At 37.8% G+C, this 21,679-nt stretch overlaps 2 protein-coding genes across 7 annotated transcripts in view; one reads left to right on the top strand and one right to left on the bottom strand.

The window, feature by feature from the left end:
• The window catches only part of TMEM273 (transmembrane protein 273), a 203,732-nt gene extending 197,309 nt beyond the window's left edge, over positions 1–6,423 (bottom strand). Inside the window, exon 1 of the mRNA XM_074233131.1 lies at positions 6,276–6,423. The gene's annotated coding sequence lies outside the window, so the exon portion shown is untranslated. The remainder of the gene's footprint in view (positions 1–6,275) is intronic.
• Positions 4,971–21,679, top strand: part of C4H10orf71 (chromosome 4 C10orf71 homolog) — a 41,650-nt gene continuing 24,941 nt past the window's right edge. The window contains exons 1-4 of one of the 6 annotated variants that reach the window (XM_074233126.1): positions 4,971–5,240; positions 5,711–5,830; positions 7,082–7,177; positions 8,725–9,052. The gene's annotated coding sequence lies outside the window, so the exon portion shown is untranslated. Of the gene's footprint in view, positions 5,241–5,710; positions 5,831–6,461; positions 6,974–7,081; positions 7,178–8,724; positions 9,053–11,177; positions 20,450–21,679 lie in introns of those variants that run through there. The other 5 variants (XM_074233127.1, XM_074233124.1, XM_074233125.1 and 2 more) reach the window with 5 other exon arrangements.

Consider the following 21,679-nt stretch of genomic DNA (forward strand, 5'->3'; position numbering starts at 1 on the left):
TAAGATGGTAAGCTCTTCAGGGTAAAGGTTCATTTTATGTGGATCAGAGATTAGCACATTGCGGGTACTTAATAAATATTAAATAGCAACCATCTTAATTACTGGATTACATCATAGATGTCTTAGGGTATGATATAAATAATAGAGTAATAATTAGTACTAGCAGAGTGTCAGAGTGCCAATTGTAAAGAAGGTTTTTAATAATACTTTGGGTGGTTTTATATTTAATGAAGACATCTCTTTTCATATCAGGTTAAAAAAACCTTAAGGTCTTACAGTCCAAAGATCCAGATCTTTTCCAAAAGATCTGTTCCTGTGCTTACTAATTACATAACCCTAGGCAGGTCCTTTACCCTCTTCTCTAAGTCTATTGAAATAACAGCCCTTTTCTAATGACCTTACAGAGTTATAGTAAGGAACATGCTTTCTAAGCCTTAAAGCATTAGAAATATGTTATTCTGGGCATGACCATAATGCTTTTTCTCATGAAATCTATTTCTTGCCATGAGGTGTGGCTTTGCTTCATTAGACTGGTCATATCTTTAAAGGGTGAGGCAAGAGTTCTTTTTTCCAAGCCTATAGGAAATACCACTTGTCCAAGCCCAGTGTGACAACCACATATATGATTACCATATTAAGCCACCCCCCTCTAGGTTCACAAGGAGGCCCCTTTCTAGTAAGTAGGATGTCCCCAGAAGCTAGTGTGGGTGGGCCATTAGCACTTGGTAGAAAGCAGAGGACTAATGTACATTAATAGTTGGTAGATAGCAGAGGACCTCCACCAGGAGTCTGTGTTATATTTAGCTAAACAATCCCATACATTCATTCCATCCTTATTAAAAACATGTACAACATTGTTCAGATCTCTTTGGGCAGTTTGGACATTGAACAAACAGAAGAAAATGGCTCTCACCTTCACCCTTATCAGAAAACTCTGGTCAGATCAGTTGATGGAATCCCCCCCCCCCACCCTCAGCAGGTTCATTAAGCTGCAATTTCTAGATGTAAGTCAGAGTTGAAGAACCTCCAGCCACAAAAATCATCATGCTGCTGACATTGTTTAAGACATGCATAGTTCTGTGGGCTCCAGCCCAATCCCCAGCCCCCCATTAATCCTTCCTATGATCTACCATTATTAGACACACTACACTTTTATTTTATTTCATGTAGTTGAAACAAGGTGTTGTTAAAGTTCTTCTAATGTAAGTTTAAAAGTTGAAAGAGACCTTGGGCATGGGGAGCAACATTAAGGAGTCAGTCAATAGGTGGAGGAACTGGGGAAATTAAAGTATTTTATTGTAAGCTCCATGATTAAGCTTTCCTTAGCACCATTTGCTTATTTAAACTTGATATCCCTCCCTGTTATGCAAAGTAGGAACATAAAATATTAGGTTCATAGATAGAACTGGAGGATACCTCAGAGGTTAGGTAGTCCAGTTCCCTTATCTAACAGATGGGGAGATAGACTCCAGATTGGTGAATTATCTGCCAAAGGTTGCACAGCTCCTAAGTGACAGAACTCAGGTTTTAATACAAATTCCTTGGCACTGAATCCAGTGTAACTTCTACTTTCCTACAACTACCTCTAGGATTTTTCAAATCTCTTCGGAACATTTGTGAGAACTGCATCACATAAGAAAAGTCAGAAGATAGCTTTTAGAAGTAAAAAAGAGTGTCGGGGCAGCTAGGTGGCACAGTGGATTGAGCAACCACCCCTAGAGTCAGAGGGCCCTGAGGTCTAATGTGACCTCAGAGACTTAATAATTGCCTGGCTGTGTGACCTTGGGCAAGTCCCTTAACCCCATTGCCTTAAATAAATATTTTTTTTAAAAAAGAAGTAAAAAGTGTCTATGGCATGAACCAGTCACCAAAGGTTCTGGGAGATAAATATCTGGACAAGAGTTACAACAGACACAGAAAGGAGAATGCATGTGAAATGGGAAGGAGAAAGTGGATGTACACTTCCTTCCCAGACAATGCCAACATCTCAAATCTGCATAAAGGGGGGAGGTGGCATGCCATGGTTTCTCTGAAAGATGGAGAGAATGTCAAAAGGTCTTTGTTAACACACCAGTGATAGCAGCTTTATCTTTGTCATAGAATCTCTTAATTTGGAAGGAATTTTAGAGATTCCCCTTGGATGAGGCTTCTTAACATGGGGTCCAAGAACTTGTATTCTTCCAATATTTCAGTAATTGTATTTCAGAAAAATTTTGTTTTTTGATATAAATCTGTATGTTTTCTTTTATGTATTTAAAAATATCATTCTGATAAAAGGTACATAGATTTCAACAGATTACCAAAGGGTTTCCTAATACCAAAAAAAGGTTAAGAACTCTTAAGAAACTATGTTGTAGTGGATAGAGTGCTAAACTAGAAATCAAGGACACCTGGGTTCAATTCCTATTTCAGACACTTGATAAACTGTATGACCTGGAACAAGTGACATCCTCCTTGAGGCTCCGTTTCCATAGCAAAATGTTGTTCTGTCATTTCAATTGTCTCCAATGCATGATCGCATTAAGAGCTTTCTTGGCAAAGATATTGGAATGGTTTTGCCATTTCCTTCTCCAGTTCAGTTTTACAGATGAGGAAACCAAGGCAAATAGAGGTAAGCAACTTGCCTAGAATCACACAACTAGGAAATGTATGAGATCAGATTTAAACTCAGGAAGATTCTAAGTCTGGCATTCTATCCCTAGAGCCACCTCGCCACCCCATCCCATTCAAATAAAAATAAAAAAATAACACTATTTTACAGCTTTATTGTGAGGATCCTTGAGATAATCTAAATAGAACTAATCATATAAATTCTATCTGACTTGTCCAATCCCCTCATTTACAGATGAGGAATGAGAGAAAGGATGTATCTTGCTCAAGATCACACAATTTGTAAGTGGAAGACTTGAACCCAGGTTGCCTAAACTTCCAAATCTGGTGATCTTAGCATTGTGTCACTCTCCCTCTTTTGGTGGTATGGCTTAAGGTCTTTTGCTAAAGTAAAATTGACAATCCCTTCTGTGAGAATTTTTAAGTAATACTCTCATTCCCCCCCCCCCAAAAAAAAAGCCAGAGAAGTCATTGAGGTGCTTTAAAATGAGTTAAAAGGGACCTTAGAGGAGACTTAATCCAATCTTTTCCATTTCTTTTTATGGCTAAACTGGAAGTCTAGATGTGTCAAACAAGAAGACTGAAACAAACTAATAAAAAATAGCTAAAATTTGATTAAAATGTTACTGGAAAATATTTAACAAAATAAATAAAAATACAAAAGAACATAGGTAATGTTAATATGTGGTTTTCTACATCAATATGTATCCTTATATATGGTTTAGTGGTCTCATTTCTATTTGTATTTGACACCCCTGATCTAGTCCTATGAATTCATTGACATCTCTCAGTGAGAAAACTACCAATGCTGATCTGCTTTAGTTCTATAGATGTTTGCTTGAGACAAGATTAGGATTTGCCTAGGATGCTACTGCCAGTAGTGTTAGAAGAGAGATTTGAACACAAGTCATCCTGACTCTGAAAACAGTTCACTATCCATCATGCCATTCTACCTCTCCTCACACATTTTATAGATGGGAGGAACAAGACTTTCAGCCCAAAATCATACAGAAAAGGAATATCAAAGCCTGAATTCAGTCTCAGGTTTTCTGATTCCCAATCCCATGCTCTTAACACACATCATCCTATCTCTTCAACTGTCAATCCATTTTTACAGACTAACTGAGGTCTGGCATTTGTTCTGGCTTCCACTAGCTGAGAAGGCATCCCCAGACAAAGATTAGCTCCTCTGGCTAGGGTCACAGGAAAGCTGAGAAGAACAGGGAGGAGGAGTTAGTTTAACTTATACTTCCCCTACACTGAGAAGCCCTACTTAGGAACAAGAAGAGAATAAACCTGGGTAACACTGCTTCTCAGAAAGGTTAAAGTTTCTCAGCAAGGTTAAAGTTTCATTCTAGTGTGTTATATGGAGTACAATGGTTTTGTTTATGAGTCTTTTATGTATTATTTTCAGACATGCAGTGAGGATCATCTGTAACAGCTGGAGATTGGGTATATTCTCACTTAACACTTGCTGCTGTCCAGAAGCTATGATCCCCAGATTCACATGTATGAGGCAAGGGAGTGGGGATCTCAAAAACTGTTTCCCTGTAGAAATTTATCCCCAGATTACTGAAGTTTCTGTAAAATGTCTAACATGATAATATATGATACTATTTTGCAAATCATTTTTTCATATTATCTCATTTCCATCTCACAACAACCCTGTGTGTCTGGTGCTCTTTATTATTCTCATTTCACAGATGAGGAAACTGAAGTTAGAGATGTTTGGTGACTTGTCCAAGCCTGAGTTCACTATATCTACTTATCTTTCATGATCTACCTCAGATCCTACCTTTTCCATAAATCCTTCCTTGATCCACTGCCCAACCCCATTAAAAATAATATTCTTTCCTTGGATTTTACACAGTAATTTTTACTTCTTTCATTCTTGTGTGTCATTATCCCCATTAATTTGTCAGACCTATGAATGCAAGAACCATATCTCTGCATCACCCTCTATGCCTAGTAAAGTGTTCTTCACAAAGTACATGCTTAATAAATGATTTTTAATTGAATTGAACTTGATTTGAGGTAATGCCTAGACCATGTTAAATGTATTTGTTTAAAGCATCAAGTTTTGGCATCATTACTGTCATGGGGTAATAGGCAACCAGGGTAAAGACTAATAAAAAATCTGCCCAGTACATCAAGACATAAGTTATGGTCTTTCAGACTGTGAAATTAGTCCTTGATGTTTGGAAGATAAGACACAGCCTTGGCTATCACAGAGTCCATGAGTCTACATTTAGAATTGTGTCTTCATCCACATTCTTTCCATACAGCTCAGAGGTTCCTGGATCCTGGAGAACTGTTCCTTCAGATGGGTTATTCCCTTTGAAACCCTCCCAAACAGTTTCCCATATAGAATGTAGGGTTATCCAGTCTCAACTGAGGTGAACAGACTCTGAGGAGGATTTTTATCACCAAGTTGCCCAGAACTGAGTTCTGACTGAATTTTTGCCGATGAGAAGGATCACAGATACCCTGTCTTTGGCATGGGGCAGGTAGATAAATTCTTGTTGAGAAATCTGATCCCACCTCTGTCAGCTGTGGTAAGTACTCATTGGTTCCTGCCCCTGCTCTGACAGTTGGAATACACTGTCTCTCAGTGAACACCTTCTCCACAGGTTAGTGTCTTGTTGTCTCTTCCTTATCTCATATTATTCTTGTTCTATCCATCCTGCTACCCTTCTGGCTTCTTTTTACTATGATGCTAGCTTTTCAGTTTTCCCTTAGCTCATTGCTCTTCCGCCCCCCCCCCAAAAAAAAAAACCCCTACTTCCTGGGTTTTCCCTAAATCCTTAACCTCTTTTCTTTTTTTCTGATTCTGTTACCTTTGTGTCCACCCTATCCCTTCCAGTAGCAGGAATTGTGTAAAATACATACTTCCTGGTAACCTAAACAAGACATGAGGTCACATTCTTCAATTCTGATGAATTATAAGAATGAGAATGGAGACATAGTGAAAGAGGGAAAAGGAAGCTAATTAGCAAACACCAGTGGACACTGTCTTTAATTTTCCTTGCAGTCTCCATCCATTCTCCTAACTCCAGCCTCTGTTGTTGGCCTCCAGAGATCTTATTCTATTTTATTTTAGGTTTTTTCCTGTTGGAGAGGGAGGAGAAGGGGATATCACAAGGAAAAATGAAGGACTTTGGTCCTCCCTAAAATTATTTCTGAACCTTGGATGAACAGTTCAGCATTCAGATTTGTAAAGGTAACAAATGAATCCATAATTGACCTCACTCCATCTGAACCAATTTGAACCCATTCCCACCTACCCCTCAATGACCCAGGCTTCTACAACATAATTCAGAAATAGGAAGATGATTTATTCAAATGGCAAGCAGAAATCAATAGCACAGAACCTTCCTTCTTAGTCCTATGTGTGGAAGATAGGCTCTTCCTTGCAAACTCAAAATTTTTCTGGACTTTAGCCTCAAAAGGAATAGATGAAGTTGGAAGGGGCTGGTGGGGAGGGGGTGGTGCAGAATACAATTTTAGTGAGACCAGAGAGGCAAAGTTCCTGAGAAAAGCAATGTGCTGCTTACAAATCCCATGGACCAAAGCCAGCTCCCTCCATGAGGATCCTAAGATTCAATGCTTGCCCTATGCAAGGAAATGAGTTAAAGAGCAGCAATTGGAATAATTGTTTCACTTACTGTTTCTGTTTTCCAGACGGTTGTCCTTGTTTATATCTGTGCTTCTAAAACTTAAGGTTATCTTGCTTCATTACATATCTCCCCTATTATTTCATAACCTATTGCAATTCTCAACCTGAAACCCAACCCTTCTGGCTTGTCTCCTCCCCTACAGCCAGTCATGTTATTTTGCTCTGAGAGGACGGGAGAGAGTGGCCTCCTTACTCGAGGAATGCAAGATACACTTGTCCAAGGCTGATGATGAAATAGGCTATTTCTGAACCTCCACATCAACAGCCCCATCATGGGTTGCCCGGAGCATATACTTCATCTGCTTTTTGATCATTACTTAAATAAACATTTTTTCTTGAAACATTGATCTATATCAAGGTGTTCCATAGTTCCATGGCTGGTTTCTGCTTGAGTTTTAAATCCAGGTTAGCAGCCAACTCAACAGACACCATTATTTTTCACCCCCCTGGTTATCCATTGCCACAGCCAGATCTGAATGTAAAAATAGCTGATGAGTCTGTTTGTTTAATCTGTCTGTTACTTGACACCAAATGGTTGTTCCAGAGTGTACTGTTTGCTTCTTCTCCACCAAGAACTCTATTTGCTTTTCCCCTTGCTTGCTGTCTATTTAAGTATATTTTAGTAACTTTGTATTTCTAGCTTACTTCTTGTTTCATCTAGCTGGGCAGATCCATGAGAATTCAAAGGTTTGACTTTTCAACTCACTTTTTTTTTATTCTTCTTCAAGCAACTGAGTTAAAAGAGGGGATGCCAGAATGCTTGAATAATGGAAGGTCCTTGTTTTGCTCTCCTAGTGACTGAGATGCTGTGAAATCCAGTAGCTTATTGGGATCCTGGGAAGGGGACAAAGAGCTGACTCTGCCCTTGAATCGAAATGAGGAACCTAGAAGGTAAGGCAAGAAGAATGGTTGAGCTTTTTCAGTAACACTGAGTGAAAGCTGACGAGTCAGATATGAGCCTAGTGCCTAAGGAAACTATTTAGATCTAAGTGTGGTCTGGTGTGGTGCGGACATCGTATGTAGAATTGTATTTTGTGTTGATAGGTCTATGTGTCTCCATGTGGATTTGCATCTGGGTAAGGGTGCATGCAGTCAGACCCCTGTGAGATTTTGGCCAGATTTTGGCTAAATGAGACTGATTGACTTCTCACAGAATCAAATCGTAGAATCCCAGAGTTTAGAGGGGGGCCTGAGAAATCAATTAGTCTAAATCCATCATTGTTCAAATGAGGCCCAGAGATTATGTGACTTGTCTTGCTAGTGTAGGTAAAGCAAAGATAAGAAATCAAGTTTTCTATGCTCTAATCCAGTATTCTTTCCATGACACCAGTTTGCCTCTGGTAACTTGAGGCTAGAAAATACTTTGGTTTTTCAATCTATCATTCTACTGAGTATATGATTGACCAAGTCAATTTTTTAGTCTAAATTTTTAGTCTAAAAAATTATAATTAGGAAAATCATCTTTTGTGAATTATAATCAATAGTATTAGGTAACGAATTTGTTTCCACTGCTAAAACCCTTTTGTCTGTCCCTGTCCTATCATCTTCACAGGGAGAGATTCCCTTACCTACATTTCCCTCTTGGTGTTCTTTACAGATAATCAGCAATTATCACTTTTTCCCCTGTTGGAGGGGGATTAAATACTGAACAAAGAGCTGTTAAGTTGCTATAAAAAATCATTTTGGATCAATAAAAAATTATTTTTCAGAATTTTTTTATCTTAAACTGCAATAGGCAAGCCTCAATAAAAATAAATATATGCCATTAATCAAAATCTGATTTTTTAAAAGATCAATTCCATAAGATGAAAAGAACAAAAGAAATCTGATAAGAAAAGTAGGGCACCATGAAATAGGTCCTTTATTGTACCAAAAGATAGAGGGAAGTGCCAAACCTTTTTTTTTTTCAAGTCATATGACAGGAACACCTCAGGACATATGGTGGAACCTTTAGTCCACAACCATTTTATTATGAAGAAATAAATGAGCTGACTCCAGAGTTTCTAGTCTAGTAGATTTGGGGAATCTCCAGGAGACACCGGGCTGGGTGAGCTCAAGAACAAAAACCCTTCCTGTGAGAAACACCCTTGTATAGCTGACACTATGAAGGAGAGTTACATTTTGCTTATCAGAATGATTTATAAATAGATACCCTCTTAGGTGGGGAGTCAGAAAGTGGATTCCACTTCTGGGCCTTTGGGATGATAGAAATTAAGCATCCTCTTTACATGGAGCCTTTAGACAGCAAAGTGTCTCTTTTGGGTCTGAGCTTGGAAACACAGCCTGGGCACCCTGTGTTAAACTTTGCATCCAATAACAAATGCCAGAAGTTTAAAACTTGAGGCAAGCTCAGATAATTGAAGAGAAAGGAAGGGCCAAACAGAAATCAAGTCATTCTTTAAAGAGTAATATGGCCAACTATAATGTCTTTTCACCAGGACACAGTGAAATGTGTTTGAATTCTCTGCTTCTTTGCTCCTGGTCATAAGGAAGTCATGAAGATCCTTGCAAAGGAAGATAAGCCCCTCGTCTTGAAATAGCCATATTCCAATCGGGCGTGCCAGAAATCTTGGAAATTGAAACCTTCAACCGTGAACCAGGTCTGAGCTGTTTTCCTCATTGGCTCTTGGGATTTGATTACAACGGCCCAAATGTTACATGAGTGGAGCAAAGAGCCTTAAGGAAAGTCCGCCTAGATGGAGGGCTGAACTTCAGATCCAGACCAAACTCCTCTTGGTTAACATGTGGCTGATCTTATCAAGGAGGGTAGGTAGTGAAAGGAATGTGGTTTGGGACTCGGTGAGGTTTTCTAATTAAACCCAAATTTTCAGGGCTCCAGTGGGCTGGTGCCAAAAGTCACATCCTCAGAATTTTTCCATATAGGATTTTTGAAAGAAAAAAAGAAAGAAAGAAAGAAAGAAAAAGAAATCGCACTTCCTGTGTAGATTTAAGGCATATCAAGTCTATGGAATTGTCTTAAGGTGAATTGATATTTATCTAGAGTAAGAAGAAGGGAGAGGGTGAGTGTGTGTTGGGGTATATGAATCAAGCATGTCCATGTAAGGACTGTGTATTAAACAGGTCCCTGTGATCAGAGTGTGCTGACTGGTATCATTCTTAGTTAGAAGTATATGCCTGGCTGTGTTATTTTGTCAAGTTCATGAGTGTTGAAGATGTTGACTGTGATAAAAAAAATAATTGTATGTATGAGCCAGAGTATGGACAATATTGTATTGGTAAACAAAATGGTGCCTCTTTGTATGAGTAGGCATGAAGACTTTTATGAGAAAAATCTTGTGCCTTCAACATCTGAAGTTATGAACATGATACAGGTGATAGATATGGTTTGAATTTTGTCTGCCAGAAGTAAGAATTGTTGTACCTTAGATTCTTTTTGTTTGTTTTTTTGGATCTGTGGTTTCACTGTTATAGTATTCTTCTAGATGAATGATGCTTTTCTACAAATGCTTATCAGCACCTTCTATGCAACTCATAGTCTAGATCTCTGAGAGGTTGACTTACCCAGGTTCATATAGCTATTATGTGTCAGAGGCAAGACTGAAACCAAGAACTTCCATGGTCAGCTCTCTATCCACTCTATCATGTTGCTTCTCTTTATAATTTAGATAGATAGATAGATAGATAGATAGATAGATAGATAGATAGATAGATAGATGGATATGAGAGAGAGATTATTTTCCACATGTTCAGAGGGAAACAGAGAGAAAATTCATTAGAAAGCTCCAAACTTTAAGGGGGGGAACAATTAACTTTACTACCTCTTAGAGATTCCAAGATTACCTTCCTGAAGGCCAGTCCTTGGAAGATGTACTGAATGTCCCTTAATTGGTTTTTTTCTCATTTTTCAATCTCCTTTGCCAGTTTTCTAAACTCATGCATATCCACATCCTAGGAGGGGTTCCAACTTACCCACAAACGTCCAGTAATGCCTACACCATAGGTACTTTTATGGGTTTCTGGACAGATCTGGTCTCCCTGATTACCTTCCTTCTCCAAGTTACTCTTTCTCCTTGTCTTCTGGTAATCATATACATTGCCTTGAGGGCAATTGAAAACAACATGTTAGATAGCTTTCTCTTTTTGGATGGGCTTTAAGCTCAGAGGTCTCATATCTCACAGCCTTAACTTGAAATTTAAGGATGAAGAAAGAGGGAAAAAAGGAAACTCTTCAATTTACTTGAAAAGTCTCCGAAGAAGCTTTATGAGGTTGATGTTGGATGCCGACCAAATGAATCTGTAGAGTCAGCATGGCGGTATCTGCCAGTTTGAGGCTACAGTAGCTCCTTACTATGAGTCCTGCTTCTTCTGCCTGTCAGCTGTATTCTGATGCCTCTGTTATAGTGAGTCCTGCTTTTGTCATGTTTATTTTGGAAGACTTTCTAGCTAACCCATTTTGCTACCTCCTTTCCTGAATGTATCTACTTCAACTCATCATTATTCTATTCCAGTTATCTTTACATCTCCTCTGTCCTATCAATGGAAATTCTGCTAAGGATTCCCATTAGAATCAAGGAGGCATAATAAACAATTAATAATTGACTGAAAAAACTTGAAGTCCACTGAATTTGACCCACCAGCTGTTCCAATTCAGAATATCATTCAAGTATTCAAAGTGCCTCTAAAATTCTTCAGTTTAGATCATTTACTAGGGATTCAAGATAACAAATAAGCCACTAATACCTATGGATGCATGAAAAACAATATGGAATGGATTGGGGAATGGGAATGAGAAGCACTGATCTTCATAAAACTCCTATCCTAACTCTTCTACATATTCCCTACTTGGGTGACCTTGAATAAAAACATCTAACTTCTCTCTATCACAAATTTCTCATAAGCAAAATGGAGGGAGGGCAGGGAGGGACTGGATTAGATGATCTTTAGGAAGCCTTCTGGCTCAAAATTCTCCAAACCATTCTTAACCATTTGTAAATATTTTTAATTTCAATTTTTTTTTGGTGCAGATCTGTAATTTCATTTATATGGGGAAATCCTGGTACAAAAAAATCCCCCCATCAGATGTAGACTGTCCATTCAGCCATAACTTAAAGTCTGGAATCACAGAGATACTATGGATCAGAGACATCTCTTAACTCCAAAAACAACCTATCCACTTTTCCAAATTTATAGCCTCTATAAATAATAATCACTCTTAGTTATATCACTTTAGAAATTGCAAAGCCCTTTCCCCCTAAGATCCTGTAAGGGAGACAATTTAAGTATTAATATCCTAATCTGACAGATAAATAGGGTCTGAAAGATTAAGTGACTCACCCATGGAACTGAATTTGGTTCTGTTGCTAAGTCCCACTTTCTCTCTGGTTACCCTATGCTAGATTGTTCTTTCACAGAGCTGCTAAGTCCCACTATCTCTCCAGTTACCCTATGCTAGACTGTTCTTTCAGACTGTTTGGCCCCAGATCTCCTGTTACTAAGTCTCACTATCTCTCCAGTTACCTTACGTTAGATGGTTCTTTCAGAGAGCTGAATTTGGTCCCAGATCTCCTGTTGCTAAATCCCACTATCTCTCCAGTTACCCTATGATAGATTGTTCTTTCAGACTGAGTTTGGCCCCAAATCTCCTGTTGCTAAGTCCCACTATCTCTCCAATTACCCTATGCTAGACCGTTCTTTCAGAGAGCTAAGAAAGTTTTGGAACACCTTACAGAGCTAAGAACTCCCTAGTCAGGTCATTTTCCTTTATATCTTAAGAAAATGTTTTATGCTTTATTTTAAGCCTAGTTCTTTCCTCTCCTCCATGTTTGTAGGCAACAGCTGGTGGTCATCATTCACATTAACCTTTCAGATATTGGAACAGTGTCTCTGGGTTACCTCATAGACAAGACAAAATTGAAGAAAGTTAGCATGGAAAAGAAATCTTAGGGTCTACCTTTTGTAACCCCATGTTACAAATGAGGATATTTAGACCTATGGAGATGAAGTTACTTTTCTGACAGAAAGAAATGGAGGCAGGGTTTCAGGTCAGCTTCCCCAACTAGAAGATCATATAGAACAGTGGAAAGAACACTGACTCAGGAACCAGAAGACCTGGGTTCAAATTCTCTTACTTCCTTTGTGACCTCCAGAGTCACTTATTATCCACAAGTTTCAGCCCCACCACCTGTAAAATAAGTGACTGGAACTGATGTCATATAGTTCCTAAAGTCGAATCTTTCTAAATCCAATGCCCCATGTCACCCTGATGTATAAGTAATAAGAACTCATTTAGAGTATGTAATGATATTTAGAGTGTAGAAAGGAATGCCAGAGTAGGACCTGGAGCTGAGGTAGTCTAACCCATTATAAGTGGATAATGCTAGGTTCCCAGGCTTCTTCCTGAGTCAATACAACTGTCTTAAACCAACTTTGAATTCAGAAAAACACTGATGAGATCTGTCATTTCATGACTACTATAGCCCCTTACTTTAAGACCTGTTGGTTTCTCCATTTCAGTGAGTCTTTTATCTATCTTACGTATTTATAACTGATCAGTTCTCATACCAACAAAATCCTCACTAAGTCTTATTTAGGTCAAACTTAAGGGAATAGGAAATCAGAACTGCAAAATTGTTTTTTTCCCAGCCTTTCATTTTCCCATGTCCTCAACTGAAAGGGTAAGTTTACTTAAAAGACAAAAACCCTCTCTCTGTCAATGATTCAGTTCAACCTTAATGAAACCAATTTAACAAACTGTATTAAGTGATACTATGTGTGAGACACTGTGAGACCCAGACATAAAAGTTCTCGTAGCTCCCAAGAACTTTTCCCTTCAAAGGAAGAAGGGGAATTGGTGATTAATTAGGATTCAGAAGAAATAAGCAGGGAAATAGATGGAGAATTCAAGAATAGAGAAGCCAAAAGTCATGAGTCAAAGGATTTGAGAGTCCATGGGGTCCTTCGAGAGGAAAATAATTAACAATGATAATAACTGCTTTTTATAAAGTGTTCTGTGGTTTCTAAAGCCAGTGCTACAGGCAATATTATCTACATTTTACAGAGGGGGAAACCTGAGGCTTAAAAATGTTAAGTGAATTGGCCATGGTTTAATAGGTAATAAGTGTTTTAGGTGAGATTTGAAAACAAGCCTTCATGGCTTTGGCTTAGAATTTTAGGCACTGTACTGAATTTCCTCTGGTCCAGAGCTCCCATTTTGCAAATTAAGAAACTGAATCACAAAGAGAGTTTGTATTTTCCATGTTGCAGATGTACAATGATTCTTTGTAAGTGGCGATATTATAATGGTCTAAGGAAATATAATTGGGGGGAAGGAGAATCCTCCCTCCAAACAGTATTCTTGTTGTTCATCCTTCATTTTTGAAGAGGACCAATGGCATCCTGGGGAGATATCTTGACTGATGAATCGAATTTAAGTAAGGCAGAGTAACACAAAATCATCAGCCTTACACTCTAATCTTTCACTGCAGACACATTTTTTTAGCTTGACATCTTTAAAAAGGCAAATTAGGCTTAAATCTTTGAATTGTCTTTCTTGTTGCATGCAGAAGCAAACAGATTATTCCCCATTTTAAATTTATTTTACAATTGAAACTCCAGACTTATTTTTCACAAGCAACAAAAAGAGCAGTTTGGATCAGAAAACATTTTTACATGACCACATCAAACCTGACCCCTGTTGACCTCCATATGAAGCCTCCTTTCCCCTTTTATGGCTGAGAGAGTGGCTCACCTGCCACAATCTTATTGACTTTCTGGAAGTGACAAATTGTAATTCAATCTCCCCTGTTCCTCAGTTTTAGCCTAGAGAAACTTCTGGGCAGAAGCCCTCGGAGTTCCTATTTGGGACCTTTCTAAAGCATGGGACAGTGCCAAGGACCAGATGGGGCTTAGTTCATCATAAACAAAACAAGGAAAAATACACATTTAAGGAACTTTATCACCTGCTATTCAAAGACCTGGTTAGACCAGACTTGAAACTCTAGGTTCAAACAGGACAATCATAATCAACTAATTTCCTCTCTAGTGTTTATTTTTTTCTTTTAAGCTGTTAGCTCTTTTGGTCTGGAGAATGGGAAAAAAATGGAAGGATGAGAAGGGCAGTTTTCAAATTCTTGTTTCCAGCTCCCCTCAAATTGGAATGAGCCTTAGGAAAGACCTCATCACACTGTCAATTCTTTTTTTTTTTTTGCAAGGCAATGGGGTTAAGTGACTTGCCCAAGGCCACACAGCTAGATAATTATTAAGTGTCTGAGGCTGAACTTGAACTCAGGTGCTCCTGACTCCAAGGCCGGTGCTCTATCCACTGCACCACCTAGCCATCCCTACATTGTCAATTCTTAAAGGACAATGAGAGTGTTTTTTGGTCTGTTGAATAACTAATGCACCAATTGAACAGAGTAATTAGCATGTAGCTGGGTGATGGGATCAGGAAAACCTGAGTCTAAACGTCATTTTAGACATGTGCTAGTTGTGTGACCCTAGACTTAACCTTTGAATGCCTTGGCGTCTCCAAATGTATAATAGGTATGTAATAACACTTATTCTCTCACCCTCCTCTCCCTTATCTGTGTGAATCTGGGGAACTGTGTTAACCTGAGTCTCAGTATCTTAATCTATAAAAAATGAATAAAATAATACCTCATGGGATTATTGAAAACTTAATAATATAGATATCCTTCTGAGGTATCAGGATTTAAGATGAAGACTCAGAAGATGAGATCTGTGTTGCCTCTATAGTAAAGCCCTTTCACTAAGGAAAGCTATACCTAATGAAATTGTTGCAGACCAAGGATCACATTCTAGAGTGCCCTTGAATGTTCTACATAGTAGAAGATGCTTGTGGATGGAGGGCTGGATTTGGGGCCAAGAAGACTTGGATTGTAAACTCATACAGATGCTTGCCAGCTATGGGACCCTTTTTCTTTAGTTTCTCATGTGTAAAATATGTATGATAATTGTGAGATGTATCACCTAGAGCTGTTCTGAGAATCATCTATATAAATAAACTTCACTGAACTTATATAAGAACAGCTAGGTGATCCCATAGTTCCCCTAGCCTGGAGTCCAAAAGACTCATCTCCTAAGTTCAAATCCAGCCATAGATACTAGCTAAGTATCTGACCCTGAGAAAGTCACTAAACCTCAGTTTCCTCACCTGTAAAATAAGTTGGAGAAGGAAATGGCAAATTACTCCAGTATCTGCCAGAGTCACAAAGAGTTGAACACAACTAGACAACAAAAACATATAAATATCTGTCAGTTATTAATTTTCATACAATTGATTATTATACACAGCCCCAGTGCAGGCTTTTGCTTCAACAAATATGTTAGGAAGAGCCAGGGTAGAGTACAAGAAATATTATACTGTCTTTGGAGTCTGAGGTTGTTATTGCTCAGTAGTGTCTAACTTTTCATGACCCCTTTAGGGATTTTCCTGGCAGAGATACTGGAACATTTGTCATTTCCTTCTCCATTTCATTTTACAGCTGAGGAAACTGAGACAATCAGGTATAAATGACTAGCCCAGGGTCACACAGCTAGTAAGTGCCTGAGATCAATTTTGAACTCATAAAAATGAGTCTTTTTGATTCCGGGCTCAGCATTCCATCCACTGAGCTATTTAGCTGCCCTATTCTCTAGGGTAGTAGCTGAGGCTGCATTTAAATTCACGTCTGCCAATCCATCCTCTATACTATGCAGCTGCCCTTGTAGTCAGAAGATCTCAACTCAAATCCCAGCTCTGCTACTTACTACCTATGTGACTCTGGGTAAATAGTGTAATTTCTCTAGATCTCAGTTTCCTGTAAAATGAAAAGGTTGAACTAGACAACTTAGTCTAGGGTGACTTATATTAGCCTGTATATAAAATATCTACTGGACAGAGCATCATACCAGAAATACAAAAATAAGATTCTTAATAAGATACTAGAGATATTTAAATAATATATGACTCCTGCCTTCAAAGAGCTTCCATAAAGTACTTTAATTTTTCACCTATTCATCCATGTATTCTCTGACCTCCATATGCTTGAATGAGGTAAGAACCATCAGAATCCTACAAGATCCATTTATTCTAGATCACATTGGGTTTTTGTGCTCAGGATTGACTTTTCAGAAAACAAATTCTCTGTGACTTCCAAAATATCATTTCCTAACCTTCCATTAAGATTCTTGCCTAAATTTGTAGATAGTAGAATTACTCACAGAAATAAATATATCTTATGACTTAAAAGAACCTTCTTTTAAATACAGTGCTTGGAATTGGGAGGGAATGCAACAATTCAAAAAATATTTTTAAGTACTTACTATATACAAGGTAATGTTTTGGATTATGGGCATAAAAAGACAAAAACAATCCTTAATCTCAAGAAAATTATATTTTATATTTGGGAAGGGAGAAGAAGAGATACAAAATATACATAGACGAGTAAGTACAAAGTTCAGAAAAAAAATCATTTCAAGAGAAGAAAGGAATACAAACACCCAGAGACCATCAGGAAAGGTCTCACATAGAAAGAGCCTGAGATACCATGAGGATGAAGGGAGGAGATAGAACATCCCAGAAATAGGAGACATCCTTTGTAAAGACAAGATGACAGATGGCAGCAAGCAGGTCAGTTTGCCTGGAATGGACAATTTCTTAAAGTTAAAAGTTACTTTTTTAATAAATAGAAATAGAGTTGTTAGAAAGCAGTATCTGGAATGGTCCTAAGGAAATAATAGTGTTTTTTTAATCCATGGGACATTCAGTGGCCTAATATTCAGACTGGTCTGACACTGCTAAACACCTTTGGCAGAATTCTCTACTGTCACCCATAGGGTCCAAGTATGTCCTTCCTATAGTCCTCAGACTCAAATTTTCTATCCCTTTGCCTACAGCAATAGGAGATTAAAATTATAATTTTCCTTTTTTTAATTTCTTTGCCTCACTTTTTATTTATTTTTTGTAGTTAGACTGGGGAAAACAAACATTGTTTTTTCACTGGGTTAGCAATTCTCTGCTTCGTACCAGAAGTTTAGGCCAATGGTTGTCTGCATTATATTTTGTATATAAGATATCAGGAGAGTACCTCCTCAAGGCCTTTAACAATCTGGCTATACCATGTATTTGGAGTCAGAGGTTATTGTTGATCAGTCTTTCTAGACTTTCTATTCTCCTCACACTCTTCAGTCTGATCCAACTGGCCTTCAGGTTCTCCCTCAAATGTGATGCTTCATCCTCCATCTCCATGAGAGCCATCTTCCCCACTTTGAATGCTTTCTCTCCTCACCTTTACCTCTTAGAGTTTCTAGCTTCCATCAAGTTCCAGCCCAAGGATCACTTTCTAGATAAAGCAAAATTTTTCCTGATCTCTTCAGCAGCCAGTGTCCCCCAATTGCTATTTATAATTTTATATTTACTCATATATCTACACTGATACCTTGACTGTGGGGACAATATCATTTTGGTCCATCTCCCTAAAGCATAGAACGGTACCTTGTCAGCAGCTGGTGCTTAAGTAAATGCTTATTTAATAAATGAAACTATTTCTCTTTCCAGAAGCTAATCCTTAATCCAGATTAATTTATATTGGGGGAAAGGGAGAAATACAAAATATACATAGATGAGTAAGTACAAAATCCAGAAAAAAAGGGGAAATTTTCAAGTCAGTAAGCAAAAAAAGTTACTTTCAACTAGGCTTAATTATAGTTGTATTCCTTTCTACCTTTCCTATGGTATAGTAACCTTTCCAAATTTCCTCCTAGACCTCCTGTGTGGTGGAATTATTATAGCTGTGTCTTTTTTGCACCTAACCTAACACTTTCCATCCATCAGCCACCACCAAGATGGCCCTATGAATGTCTTAATTATATGACTTCTCTTTATTTCAGAATGGACACAAAAGTCAATAGGTAAGAGACAAATTTCAGTTATATCTCCAATATTACCAAATTATAAATCAAAATGTTAGAGTCAAAAGAAACTTTGGAGATTCACTAGCTGATCTACAATCCTTATTCATTCTACAAATGTGTATTTAGAATCTGCTATGTGCAAGGCATCATGCTAAGTCCCATAAACATGTTTTGGCAGGAGATAGGGAGGCACAAATGGGATGTGGGTGGTCATCTGAATAACCAAATTACTACCTCTAACTTCCTCACAATTGTTTTTCTCAATAGCACACCCAAACTAAAAACAGTTTTCCACCAGACTTCTTTTTGTTGGCAAGCCATGAAGTTCACATCCTGCTCTATTTGGGGACCTGGCTCTGTGAAGATGGGAGAGGGACAGATATGTTATGCCACATATTTGGAAATGCTTGACTCCAGTTAATGTAGCCTAAGGCCTTGTACTCTGTACTGTTTCTGCCTTGCCTATGTAAACCAAGTACTCATTGCTTCTCTATAAGAAGTCAGAGAATGCATTAGTGAAGCATATTGATAAGCAGATGCTAAGTATTGTGATAAGCGTTACATATTGATAAGTTTGTGGTAAGCACTGTATGGAAATGTATCTATTATCCTGGAAGTTTGAGCTCTTAGGAGGAAAGGAATCATATAGATCTGCCATCAATATGGAGCCAGATTCTCTGATGTCTATGTTCCTTCCTGGTTATAAGTTGGGCATCTTTAAAAGGAACGTTCATTCTGTCAAACCACTATTGCCTTTACTGCATGACAGAAAATAAGGATCTGACTCAAGAAATGATGAATCACATGGCAGTCAGATTATGGTTATTAATTACTATATTTTATATGAATAATTATAATATTAATACCAACATATCATGTTAATGCTAACATATGCAAAGGTCATTTTTAGATGATTGATGGCTTGTTTAGAGCCCAAACAACTGTAAGGTCGAAGGCAAAACTATTTATGTTCCATATTCACTGAATGGTGTCTTCCCTTCTCTTTTCCAAGCTTTCCTCACCACTGATCTCTATAATCAGGTCTATGACTGATTGGATACTAGAGAGAGAGTTAAAGTAGTATCCAGTAACAATCTAAACAAAAGAAGGAAAAGGCTCCTCTCTACCCATGATAGAAACACTGTAAGGCTTGACTGATTCTAAAACATCTCCTTTGGGGCTATAAAAATACATTGCACAAGATATCGTATTTTAGCCAAAAACCAGTTCCTGGGCTTCAGATATCTGGGAAAGAAGTGCCTAAGTGATATACCTCATGCAGGAAAATATTATTCCTTGCCTCAGAAGGAAGGAAAGTGTTAGGAAGTGTGGATCCATAGAATTAGGGCATAGAACAAAGAATGGTATCAAGTGAGAACCCATGTCTTAAAGTCATATACTGTCATTTGATAGGACAGTTAGATAGAATATTAATCTCACACTCAGAATCTACTCCCTAGTATTTCATAAAACTAGGCTCAGAGTTGAGGACCATCCTTTTGGTACTCTGGTACAAACTGTCCCATGAAGCAATCTCTGGTACATGGGGGAAACTATTTTGTCAACCATGTTCCAAAGGAGTGTCCAGGCAGTTTATAGCAGTTCTCTGAGGTCATGTGTTATTATTGGAGAGGCAGTAGTAAATAGAGTACTAGATCTTAAGTCTGAAAACCCTGAGTTCAAATCCTGCATGAGACATTTACTTGCTGTATGATTATGGCAAGATATTTGACCACCTTGAATCTCAGTTTTCTTATTTGTAAAATGGGTATAATAATATCACTTACCTCCCAGTTGTGAGGATCAAATAAGATAATATTTATTATGATTTGTCCTTTGCTCTTGAGGAAGATGATGACATCAGGGAAGTGATGCCGTGATATGCAAGTGAATTAGACTTAAGCGAGGGAGGGCCGAACAAAGTCACCAGCCTCACTTTCTGGTCTGAAGCTATCTGGGTCCAGTGATTAGATATGAATCAGGACAACTGAGTAATATTTATAAAGCACTTTGAAAACCCTAAAATACCATGTGAATAACATTAACTGTTACAATTTGTGTTCAAATGGATAGCATCTTTATTCTCTTAAAACAATTCCTGTCTCTTCTTGCTGTTGCCTAGATATTTGACTCCCTTTCTGCTAAAGTAAGGACTAGCAGATTTCTCAGCTTCTCCTGTTTCTAGAAATGTGCACATATTCCTCTCCATAATGCTAAATCTAAGACTGTTTTTGGTTTGCTGGATCCCATGGAGTTTCATGAAACAAGAGAGATTGATTGAGGTGCCGGGTAAGTCCATCACAAGTTTAAGCATGTGTCCTCATTTGACTCAATAGAGGTGATCAGAATGTCTTCAACTATATATATACATACATACATATATACATATATATATATATATATATATATTTATATATCACTGGCACAAGCCAAGTTGAATTATCAGATATCAGAGCAGCCATCCTGAATCTCAGAGAATGACCAGCCTGGGAGAGTGCTGTTACAATGACATCATCCGTAAAGAAGACTTGACAGGTTGCCCAGATAGTGGCACAATGGAATTCCCACAATTGGAGCTAGGCAGAGAAAGACTAATTTATGAGCCTTTGTACTAAGAAAGGAATGGTGCCCTTCATTTGTAAGCCACTGACAGGTTCCTTTTGTCAATTATCTAAATTCCCTACTTCTCATTCCTTGAGCAAAAGTTTGGACTGTTGTAGTCATACAGAAAAATTCTGTGCTGATCAATCACTCAGAAATTGATCAGTTCCATGACTGATTCAGTTCATTTGGGTTGTTTCAAATGAAAACATTGAGTCCCTAGTACCTTGCACACAAGAGGTGATTAATAAATGCTTCTTAATGCAGAAGTTAAAATTAAGAATCTCAGTTTCATAGGATTATCCTTTATAATATAATATATATAGATTATCCTTTATAATATATAATATATATATATATAATATAAACAAAACTTAAGTTCTAATAATATCTGTATGTTTGTATGGATGGATGAATAGATGAATGGATGGATGGATGGATGGATGGATGGATGGATGGATAATGCTTTGCAATATCTTATATCATTTGATCCTCAAAGCAACCCTAGAAGATAATTGCTATTAATATATTCATTTTACAGACAAAGAGCCTGAGATAGACAGAGGCTAAGTAACTTGTCGAAGGACACACAACTAGTAAGTGTCTGAGGCTGGATTTCAACTCAGGTCCATCACTCTGACCACTGCACCACCTTCCTGCCTTAAGTACCTAAATTCTAATCACTAGTTCAGTCATATAATGGAATTTAGATCTAAATCCCTTTAGTAATCTTTTTTTAATTCTCCTTTAATAAATGAGGATATTAAGAGTCAGAGAGATAAAAAGTACTTTTCCAAGGTCCTGAGGAAGTAAAATGAGATAAGATTTTGACAATAATGCTCTTTTTTACTACTTTCAAAATTTATGAACCATCCTTTTTCATAATATTTATTTTGCTTTAAGAAAATACAAATTAAA

The sequence above is a fragment of the Macrotis lagotis genome, chromosome 4, assembly GCF_037893015.1.
Source record: "Macrotis lagotis isolate mMagLag1 chromosome 4, bilby.v1.9.chrom.fasta, whole genome shotgun sequence".
Taxonomy (NCBI): Eukaryota; Metazoa; Chordata; class Mammalia; order Peramelemorphia; family Peramelidae; genus Macrotis; species Macrotis lagotis.